Here is an 11,097-nt window from a genome sequence, read left to right on the forward strand (position 1 = left end):
TCCTCAATGCTTAGAATCGTCAATGCTTAGAATCCTCAATGCTTAGAATCCTCAATGCTTAGCATCCTCAATCCTTAGTATGCTCTATGCTTAGCTTAGAATCCTCAATGCTTAGAATCCTCAATGCTTACAAACCTCAATGTTGAGAAATTTTATTATTTGAAACGTCATTGCTTAGCATCCCAAATGCTTACAAACCTCAATACATAGAGGCCTTAATGCTTAGAAACCTCAAAGATTAGAAAACTCAATGCTTGGCTTAGAATCCTCTATGCTTAGAATCCTCAATGCTTAGCATCCTCCATGCATTGCTTAGAATCCTCAATAGTTAGAAACCTCAATGCCTTGCATCCTCAATGCTTAGCTTAGAAACCTCAATGCTTAGAATCCTCAATGCTTAGCATCCTCAATGCTTAGCATCCTCAATGCTTAGAAACCTGAATGCTTTGCTTAGAAACCTCAATGCTTAGAATCCTCAATGCCTAGCTTAGAATCCTCAATGCTTAGAATCCTCAATGCTTAGCATCCTCAATGCTTAGCATCCTCAATGCTTAGCATCCTCAATACTTAGAATCCTCCATGCTCAGATTAGAAACCTCAATGCTTAGAATCCTCAAGGCTTAGAATCCTCAATGCTTAGAATCCTCAATGCCTAGATTAGAATCCTAAATGCTTAGAATCCTCAATGCTTAGAATCCTCAATGCTTAGAATCCTCAATGCTTAGAATCCTCAATGCTTAACATCCTCAATGTTTAGAATCCTCAATGCATAGCTTAGAATCCTCAATGCTTAGAATCCTCAATGCTTAGCATCCTAAATCCTTAGTATGCTCTATGCTTAGCTTAGAATCCTCAATGCTTAGAATCCTCAATGCTTACAGACCTCAATGCTGAGAAATTTTATTGTTTGAAACGTCATTGCTTAGCATCCCAAATGCTTACAAACCTCAATACATAGAGGCCTTAATGCATAGAAACCTCAAAGATTAGAAAACTCAATGCTTGGCTTAGAATCCTCTATGCTTAGAATCCTCAATGCTTAGAATCCTCCATGCATAGCTTAGAATCCTCAATGCTTAGAATCCTCAATGCTTAGCATTCTCCATGCATTGCTTAGAATCCTCAATAGTTAGAATCCTCAATGCCTCGCATCCTCAATGCTTAGCTTAGAAACCTCAATGCTTAGAATCCTCAATGCTTAGCATCCTCAATGCTTAGCATCCTCATTGCTTAGCATCCTCAATGCTTAGCATCCTCAATGCTTAGCATCCTCAATGCTTAGAAACCTGAATGCTTTGCTTAGAAACCTCAATGCTTAGAATCCTCAATGCCTAGCTTAGAATCCTCAATACTTAGAATCCTCAATGCTTAGAATCCTCAATGCTTAGCATCCTCAATGCTTAGCATCCTCAATGCTTAGCATCCTCAATACTTAGAATCCTCCATGCTCAGCTTAGAAACCTCAATGCTTAGAATCCTCAAGGCTTAGAATCCTCAATGCTTAGAATCCTCAATGCCTAGATTAGAATCCTAAATGCTTAGAATCCTCAATGCTTAGAATCCTCAATGCTTAGAATCCTCAATGCTTAGAATCCTCAATGCTTAGCATCCTCAATGCTTAGCATCCTCAATGCTTAGCTTAGAAAACTCAATGTATATAATCCTCAATGCTTAACATCCTCAATGTTTAGAATCCTCAATGCATAGCTTAGAATCCTCAATGCTTAGCATCCTAAATCCTTAGCATCCTAAATCCTTAGTATGCTCTATGCTTAGCTTAGAATCCTCAATGCTTAGAATCCTCAATGCTTACAGACCTCAATGCTGAGAAATTTTATTGATTGAAACCTCATTGCTTAGCATCCCAAATGCTTACAAACCTCAATGCATAGAGGCCTTAATGCTTAGAAACCTCAAAGATTAGAAAACTCAATGCTTGGCTTAGAATCCTCAATGCTTAGAATCCTCCATGCATAGCTTAGAATCCTCAATGCTTAGAATCCTCAATGCTTAGAATCCTCAATGCTTAGAATCCTCCTTGCATTGCTTAGAATCCTCAATAGTTAGAATCCTCAATGCTTCGCATCCTCAATGCTTAGCTTAGAAACCTCAATGCTTAGAATCCTCAATGCTTAGCATCCTCAATGCTTAGCATCCTCATTGCTTAGCATCCTCATTGCTCAGCATCCTCATTGCTTAGCTTAGAATCCTCAAAGCTCAGAATCCTCACTGCTTAGGAACCTCAATGCTTAGCATCCTCCATGCATTGCTTAGAAACCTCAATGCGCAGAATCCTCATTGCTTAGAAATTTTATTGCTCTGAAACCTCAATGCCTAGCATCCCTAATGCTTACAAACCTCATTGCATAGAGGCCTTAATGTTTAGAAACAACAAAGATTAGAAAACTCAATGCTTGGCTTAGAATCCTCATTGCTTAGCATCCTCTATGCTTAGCATCCTCAATGCTTAGCATCTTCAATGCCTAGAATCCTCAATGCTTAGAATCCTCAATGCTTAGCATCCTCAATGCTTAGCATCCTCAATGCTTAGAAACCTCAATGCTTTGCTTAGAAACCTCAATGCTTACAATCCTCAATGCTTAGAATGCTCAATGCTTAGAATCCTCAATGCTTAGCATCCTCAATGCTTAGCATCCTCAATGCTTAGAATCCTCCATGCTTAGCTTAGAAACCTCAATGCTTAGAATCCTCAATGCTTAGAATCCTCAATGCTTAGAATCCTCAATGCTCAGAATCCTCAATGCTTAGAATCCTCAATGCTTAGAATCCTCAATGCTTAGAATCCTCAATGCTTAGCATCCTCAATGCTTAGCTTAGAAAACTCAATGCTTAGAATCCTCAATGCTTAACATCCTCAATGTTTAGAATCCTCAATGCATAGCTTAGAATCCTCAATGCTTAGAATCCTCAATGCTTAGCATCCTCAATCCATAGTATGCTCTATGCTTAGCTTAGAATCCTCAATGCTTAGAATCCTCAATGCTTACAAACCTCAATGCTGAGAAATTTTATTGTTTGAAACCTCATTGCTTAGCATCCCAAATGCTTAGAAACCTAAATGCATAGAGGCTTTAATGCTTAGAAACCTCAAAGATTAGAAAATTCAATGCTTGGCTTAGAATCCTCATAGCTTAGAATCCTCAATGCTTAGAATCCTCCATGCTTAGAATCCTCAATGCTTAGCATCCTCAATGCTTAGCTTAGAAAACTGAATGCTTAGAATCCTCAATGCTTAGAAACCTCAATGCACAGAATCCTTAATGCTTAGAAACCTCAATACATAGCATCCTAAGTGCTTAGCTTAGAATCCTCACTGCTTAGAAACCTGAATGCTTAGAATCCTCAATGCTTAGAATCCTCAATGCTTAGCTTAGAAACCTCAATGCTTAGAATTCTCAATGCTTAACATCCTCAATGTTTAGAATCCTCAATGCATAGCTTAGAATCCGCAATGCTTAGAATCCTCAATGCTTAGAATCTTCAATGCTTAGCATCCTCAATGCTTAGAATCCTCAATGCTTAGCATCCTCAAATCTTAGAATCCTCAATGCTTAGCATCCTCAATGCTTAGCATCCTCAATGCTTAGCATCCTCAATGCTTAGTATGCTCTATGCTTAGAATCCTCAGTGCTTAGCATCCTCAATGCTTACCATCCTCAATGCTTAGCATCCTCAATGCTTAGCATCCTCAATGCTTAGAATCCTCAATGCTTAGAATCCTCAATGCCTAGAATCCTCAACGCTTGGAATCCTCCATGCATTGCTTAGAATCCTCAATAGTTAGAATCCTCAATGCTTCGCATCCTCAATGCTTAGCATAGAAACCTCAATACTTAGAATCCTCAATGCTTAGCATCCTCATTACATAGCTTAGAATCCTCAATGCTTAGAATCCTCAATGCTTAGCATCCTCAATGCTTAGCATCCTCAATGCTTAGCATCCTGAATGCTTAGCATCCTGAATGCTTAGCATCCTCAATGCTTAGCATCCTCAATGCTTAGCATCCTCAATACTTAGAATCCTCCATGCTCAGCTTAGAAACCTCAATGCTTAGAATCCTCAAGGCTTAGAATCCTCAATGCTTAGAATCCTCAATACCTAGATTAGAATCCTAAATGCTTAGAATCCTCAATGCTTAGAATCCTCAATGCTTAGAATCCTCAATGCTTAGCATCCTCAATGCTTAGCTTAGAAAACTCAATGCTTAGAATCCTCAGTGCTTAACATCCTCAATGTTTAGAATCCTCAATGCATAGCTTAGAATCCTCAATGCTTAGAATCCTCAATGCTTAGCATCCTCAATCCCTAGTATGCTCTATGCTTAGCTTAGAATCCTCAATGCTTAGAATCCTCAATGCTTACAAACCTCAATGCTGAGAAATTTTATTGTTTGAAACCTCATTGCTTAGCATCCCAAATGCTTAGAAACCTAAATGCATAGAGGCCTTAATGCTTAGAAACTTCAAAGATTAGAAAATTCAATGCTTGGCTTAGAATCCTCATAGCTTAGAATCCTCAATGCTTAGAATCCTCCATGCTTAGAATCCTCAATGCTTAGCATCCTCAATCCTTAGTATGCTCTATGCTTAGCTTAGAATCCTCAATGCTTAGAATCCTCAATGCTTACAAACCTCAATGCTGAGAAATTTTATTGTTTGAAACCTCATTGCTTAGCATCCCAAATGCTTAGAAACCTCAATGCATAGAGGCCTTAATGCTTAGAAACCTGAAAGATTAGAAAATTCAATGCTTGGCTTAGAATCCTCATAGCTTAGAATCCTCAATGCTTAGAATCCTCCATGCTTAGAATCCTCAATGCTTAGCATCCTCAATGCTTAGCTTAGAAAACTCAATGCTTAGAATCCTCAATGCTTAGAAACCTCAATGCACAGAATCCTTAATGCTTAGAAACCTCAATACATAGCATCCTAAGTGCTTAGCTTAGAATCCTCACTGCTTAGAAACCTGAATGCTTAGAATCCTCAATGCTTAGAATCCTCAATGCTTAGCTTAGAAACCTCAATGCTTAGAATTCTCAATGCTTAACATCCTCAATGTTTAGAATCCTCAATGCATAGCTTAGAATCCGCAATGCTTAGAATCCTCAATGCTTAGAATCTTCAATGCTTAGCATCCTCAATGCTTAGAATCCTCAATGCTTAGCATCCTCAAATCTTAGAATCCTCAATGCTTAGCATCCTCAATGCTTAGCATCCTCAATGCTTAGCATCCTCAATGCTTAGTATGCTCTATGCTTAGAATCCTCAGTGCTTAGCATCCTCAATGCTTACCATCCTCAATGCTTAGCATCCTCAATGCTTAGCATCCTCAATGCTTAGAATCCTCAATGCTTAGAATCCTCAATGCCTAGAATCCTCAACGCTTAGAATCCTCCATGCATTGCTTAGAATCCTCAATAGTTAGAATCCTCAATGCTTCGCATCCTCAATGCTTAGCATAGAAACCTCAATACTTAGAATCCTCAATGCTTAGCATCCTCATTACATAGCTTAGAATCCTCAATGCTTAGAATCCTCAATGCTTAGCATCCTCAATGCTTAGCATCCTCAATGCTTAGCATCCTCAATGCTTAGCATCCTCAAAGCTTAGAATCCTCAATGCTTAGCATCCTCAATGCTTAGAATCCTCAATGCTTAGCATCCTCAATGCTTAGCATCCTCAATGCTTAGCATCCTCAATGCTTTGCTTAGAAACCTCAATGCTTAGAATCCACAATGCTTAGAATCCTCAATGCCTAGCTTAGAATCCTCAATGCTTAGAATCCTCCATGCTTAGAATCCTCAATGCTTAGAATCCTCAATGCTTAGAATACTCAATGCTTAGCATCCTCAATGCTTAGCATCCTCAATGCTTAGAATCCTCCATGCTTAGCTTAGAAACCACAATGCTTAGAATCCTCAATGCATAGAATCCTCAATGCTTAGAATCCTCAATGCCTAGATTAGAATCCTCAATGCTTAGAATCCTCAATGCTTAGAATCCTCAATGCTTAGAATCCTCAATGCTTAGCATCCTCAATCCTTAGTATGCTCTATGCTTAGCTTAGAATCCTCAAAGCTTAGAATCCTCAGTGCTTACAAACCTCATTGCTGAGAAATTTTATTGTTTGAAACGTCATTGCTTAGCATCCCAAATGCTTACAAACCTCAATACATAGAGGCCTTAATGCTTAGAAACCTCAAAGATTAGAAAACTCAATGCTTGGCTTAGAATCCTCTATGCTTAGAATCCTCAATGCTTAGAATCGTCCATGCATAGCTTAGAATCCTCAATGCTTAGAATCCTCAATGCTTAGCATCCTCCATGCATTGCTTAGAATCCTCAATAGTTAGAATCCTCAATGCCTCGCATCCTCAATGCTTAGCTTAGAAACCTCAATGCTTAGAATCCTCAATGCTTAGCATCCTCAATGCTTAGCATCCTCATTGCTTAGCATCCTCAATGCTTAGCATCCTCAATGATTAGCATCCTCAATGCTTAGAAACCTGAATGCTTTGCTTAGAAACCTCAATGCTTAGAATCCTCAATGCCTAGCTTAGAATCCTCAATGCTTAGAATCCTCAATGCTTAGAATCCTCAATGCTTAGCATCCTCAATGTTTAGCATCCTCAATGCTTAGCATCCTCAATGCTTAGCATCCTCAATGCTTAGCATCCTCAATACTTAGAATCCTCCATGCTCAGCTTAGAAACCTCAATGCTTAGAATCCTCAATGCTTAGCATCCTCAATGCTTAGCTTAGAAAACTCAATGCTTAGAATCCTCAATGCTTAACATCCTCAATGTTTAGAATCCTCAATGCATAGCTTAGAATCCTCAATGCTTAGAATCCTCAATGCTTAGCATCCTCAATCCCTAGTATGCTCTATGCTTAGCTTAGAATCCTCAATGCTTAGAATCCTCAATGCTTACAAACCTCAATGCTGAGAAATATTATTGTTTGAAACCTCATTGCTTAGCATCCCAAATGCTTAGAAACCTAAATGCATAGAGGCCTTAATGCTTAGAAACTTCAAAGATTAGAAAATTCAATGCTTGGCTTAGAATCCTCATAGCTTAGAATCCTCAATGCTTAGAATCCTCCATGCTTAGCATCCTCAATGCTTAGCATCCTCAATGCTTAGCATCCTCAATGCTTTGCTTAGAAACCTCAATGCTTAGAATCCACAATGCTTAGAATCCTCAATGCCTAGCTTAGAATCCTCAATGCTTAGAATCCTCAATGCTTAGAATCCTCAATGCTTAGAATCCTCAATGCTTAGAATACTCAATGCTTAGCATCCTCAATGCTTAGCATCCTCAATGCTTAGCATCCTCAATGCTTAGCATCCTCAATGCTTAGAATCCTCCATGCTTAGCTTAGAAACCACAATGCTTAGAATCCTCAATGCCTAGCTTAGAATCCTCAATTCTTAGAATCCTCAATGCTTAGAATCCTCAATGCTTAGAATCCTCAATGCTTAGCATCCTCAATGCTTAGAATCCTCATTGCTTAGCATCCTCAATGCTTAGCATCCTCAATGCTTAGCATCCTCAATGCTTAGAAACCTGAATGCTTTGCTTAGAAACCTCAATGCTTAGAATCCTCAATGCCTAGCTTAGAATCCTCAATTCTTAGAATCCTCAATGCTTAGAATCCTCAATGCTTAGAATCCTCAATGCTTAGCATCCTCAATGCTTAGCATCCTCAATGCTTAGCATCCTCAATGCTTAGCATCCTCAATACTTAGAATCCTCCATGCTCAGCTTAGAAACCTCAATGCTTAGAATCCTCAAGGCTTAGAATCCTCAATGCTTAGAATCCTCAATGCCTAGCTTAGAATCCTCAATGCTTAGAATCCTCAATGCTTAGAATCCTCAATGCTTAGAATCCTCAATGCTTAGCATCCTCAATGCTTAGCATCCTCAATGCTTAGCATCCTCACTGCTTAGAATCCTCAATACTTAGCATCCTCAATGCTTTGAATCCTCCATGCTTAGCTTAGAAACCTCAATGCTTAGAATCCTCAATGCTTAGAATCCTCAATGCTTAGAATCCTCAGTGCTTAGATTCCTCAATGCCTAGATTAGAATCCTCAATGCTTAGAATCCTCAATGCTTAGAATCCTCAATGCTTAGCATCCTCAATGCTTAGCATCCTCAATGCTTAGAATCCTCAATGCTTAGAATCCTCAATGCTTAGAATCCTCAATGCCTAGCTTAGAATCCTCAATACCTAGCTTAGAATCCTCAATGCTTAGAATCCTCAAGGCTTAGAATCCTCAATGCTTAGAATCCTCAATGCTTAGAATCCTCCATGCATAGCTTAGAATCCTCACTGCTTAGAATCCTCAATGCTTAGCATCCTCCATGCATTGCTTAGAATCCTCAATAGTTAGAATCCTCAATGCTTCGCATCCTCAATGCTTAGCATCCTCAATTCTTAGCATCCTCATTGCTTAGCATCCTCATTGCTTAGCTTAGAATCCTCAAAGCTCAGAATCCTCACTGCTTAGGAACCTCAATGCTTAGCATCCTCCATGCATTGCTTAGAAACCTCAATGCGCAGAATCCTCATTGCTTAGAAATTTTATTGCTCTGAAACCTCAATGCTTAGCAACCCTAATGCTTACAAACCTCATTGCATAGAGGCCTTAATGTTTAGAAACAACAAAGATTAGAAAACTCAATGCTTGGCTTAGAATCCGCCATGCATAGCTTAGAATCCTCAATGCTTAGAATCCTCAATGCTTAGCATCCTCCATGCATTGCTTAGAATCCTCAATAGTTAGAATCCTCAATGCTTCGCATCCTCAATGTATAGCTTAGAAACCTCAATGCTTAGAATCCTCAATGCTTAGCATCCTCAATGCTTAGCATCCTCATTGCTTACCATCCTCATTGCTTAGCATCCTCATGGCTTAGCTTAGAATCCTCAAAGCTCAGAATCCACACTGCTTAGGAACCTCAATGCTTAGCATCCTCCATGCATTGCTTAGAAACCTCAATGCGCAGAATCCTCATTGCTTAGAAATTTTATTGCTCTGAAACCTCAATGCTTAGAACCCTAATGCTTACAAACCTCATTGCATAGAGGCCTTAATGTTTAGAAACAACAAAGATTAGAAAACTCAATGCTTGGCTTAGAATCCTCAATGCTTAGCATCCTCAATGCTTAGCATCCTCAATGCTTAGCATCCTCAATGCTTAGCATCTTCAATGCCTAGAATCCTCAATGCTTAGAATCCTCAATGCTTAGCATCCTCAATGCTTAGCATCCTCAATGCTTAGAAACCTCAATGCTTTGCTTAGAAACCTCAATGCTTAGAATCCTCAATGCTTAGAATCCTCAATGCTTAGAATCCTCAATGCTTAGCATCCTCAATGCTTTGCATCCTCAATACTTAGCATCCTCAATGCTTAGAATCCTCCATGCTTAGCTTAGAAACCTCAATGCTTAGAATCCTCAATGCTTAGAATCCTCAATGCTTAGAATCCTCAATGCCTAGATTAGAATCCTCAATGCTTAGAATCCTCAATGCTTAGAATCCTCAATGCTTAGCATCCTCAATGCTTAGCTTAGAAAACTCAATGCTTAGAATCCTCAATGCTTAACATCCTCAATGTTTAGAATCCTCAATGCATAGCTTAGAATCCTCAATGCTTAGAATCCTCAATGCTTAGAATCATCAGTGCTTACAAACCTCAATGCTGAGAAATTTTATTGTTTGAAACCTCATTGCTTAGCATCCCAAATGCTTACAAACCTCAATGCATAGAGGCCTTAATGCTTAGAAACCTAAAAGATTAGAAAACTCAATGCTTGGCTTAGAATCCTCTATGCTTAGAATCCTCAATGCTTAGAATCCTCCATGCATAGCTTAGAATCCTCAATGCTTAGAATCCTCAATGCTTAGAATCCTCAATGCTTAGCATCCTCATTTCTTAGCATCCTCAATGCTTAGCATCCTCAATGCTTAGCATCATCAATGCTTAGCATCCTCAATGCTTAGAAACCTGAATGCTTTGCTTAGAACCCTCAATGCTTAGAATCCTCAATGCTTAGAATCCTCAATGCTTAGAATCCTCAATGCTTAGCTTCCTCAATGCTTAGCATCCTCAATGCCTAGATTAGAATCCTAAATGCTTAGAATCCTCAATGCTTAGAATCCTCAATGCTTAAAATACTCAATGCTTAGAATCCTCAATGCTTAGCATCCTCAATACTTAGCTTAGAAAACTCAATGCTTAGAATCCTCAATGCTTAACATCCTCAATGTTTAGAATCCTCAATGCATTGCTTAGAGTCCTCAATGCTTAGAATCCTCAATGCTTAGCATCCTCAATCCTTAGTATGCTCTATGCTTAGCTTAGAATCCTCAATGCTTAGAATCCTCAATGCTTACAAACCTCAATGCTGAGAAATTTTATTGTTTGAAACCTCATTGCTTAGCATCCCAAATGCTTAGAAACCTCAATGCATAGAGGCCTTAATGCTTAGAAACCTCAAAGATTAGAAAATTCAATGCTTGGCTTAGAATCCTCATAGCTTAGAATCCTCAATGCTTAGAATCCTCAATGCTTAGCATCCTCAACGCTTAGCTTAGAAAACTCAATGCTTAGAATCCTCAATGCTTAACATCCTCAATGTTTAGAATCCTCAATGCATAGCTTAGAATCCTCAATGCTTAGAATCCTCAATGCTTAGAATCATCAGTGCTTACAAACCTCAATGCTGAGAAATTTTATTGTTTGAAACCTCATTGCTTAGCATCCCAAATGCTTACAAACCTCAATGCATAGAGGCCTTAATGCTTAGAAACCTAAAAGATTAGAAAACTCAATGCTTGGCTTAGAATCCTCTATGCTTAGAATCCTCAATGCTTAGAATCCTCCATGCATAGCTTAGAATCCTCAATGCTTAGAATCCTCAATGCTTAGAATCCTCAATGCTTAGCATCCTCATTTCTTAGCATCCTCAATGCTTAGCATCCTCAATGCTTAGCATCATCAATGCTTAGCATCCTCAATGCTTAGAAACCTGAATGCTTTGCTTAGAACCCTCAATGCTTAGAA

The sequence above is a fragment of the Coturnix japonica genome, chromosome 16 (assembly GCF_054131305.1).
Source record: "Coturnix japonica strain WE chromosome 16, WE-NBRP24, whole genome shotgun sequence".
In the NCBI taxonomy this organism is placed as follows: Eukaryota; Metazoa; Chordata; class Aves; order Galliformes; family Phasianidae; genus Coturnix; species Coturnix japonica.